We start from the raw sequence: 1,128 nt of genomic DNA, 5'->3' as shown, positions 1-1,128 counted from the left end.
GCATATACTCATATATTGTTTATATATATATATATATATAGATAGATAGATAGATAGATAGATAGATAGATAGATAGATATAAAAGACAAATTAAATGTGAGTTGTGTTAGAGAAATTCCATATCTTATTCCAAGACAAGAAAGCTTTGAACCAAAGACGCGAACTTTTAAATTCATGTAGACATGCGTCTAAATTTAAAATGTCGGCTAATAACATACCATATGGGTAGTATATTTTTGATAATTTTTGATTCCTTGAGACCAGTTTGCAATCTCACTATTGGATTTGTACTGCATTATACATAATTTACTTGGCGTTGGAAGAATATTGTATAGATCCCTACGTCTTTTTAAGAAAGCTTTTCACTATTATATGTATAGTTTTCTTGTTTATATTTTACTTTATTTTATTTTATTTTATTTTATTTTATTTCATTTGTATTTATTTCAAAATATTTTGCAAACAAAGTAAACCGTTTTTATGGATGGTTCGATATATGGGATTCTATTATGAATGTATTTTTGCCCAATTTTCGCTATTATACGCTCAGCAATTTCTTTAAAAAGTTGTCTGCATATATACGTTAGGACCTAAAGGTTTTTTGTGTGGATGTCTGTATTGTAACAATGCATATGTATTCGTATGTGTGCGTTTATGCTTATGTATAGAGCCTATATTTACTCTTGTGTACGTACATTTTGTGGGTACGTAGAACGATCCCATCTTCTCATTTATACGGAGACGATTAAAGAATTTGAGACAAATTGAAAACGATTTCTACACACACATACACACACACGCACATACATATAGGCATAAATCTGTTATCCATCCATCCATCCCTACATCCATCTATCCATCCATTTATCTCTTTATCGAGCAGTCTAACAGATTATGCTCTAAAATAAAGTCTATTTGCTTTATTATTTATGCATATCTAATTTTATTGTTCGCTGGATAAAGTCTAGTTAATATAATAATAGAAATAATTTGCTCAACATTTATGCGCATTATTATTATGTAGAAGAAATAAGAACAAACCTCCCCGTCTCTCTGTCATTCGCACGCACACACACACACACACACACACACACACACACACACACACACACACACACACACACACA

This window comes from Octopus bimaculoides, chromosome 1 (assembly GCF_001194135.2).
Source record: "Octopus bimaculoides isolate UCB-OBI-ISO-001 chromosome 1, ASM119413v2, whole genome shotgun sequence".
Lineage (NCBI taxonomy): Eukaryota > Metazoa > Mollusca > Cephalopoda > Octopoda > Octopodidae > Octopus > Octopus bimaculoides.
This window is presented reverse-complemented; position numbering follows the sequence as displayed.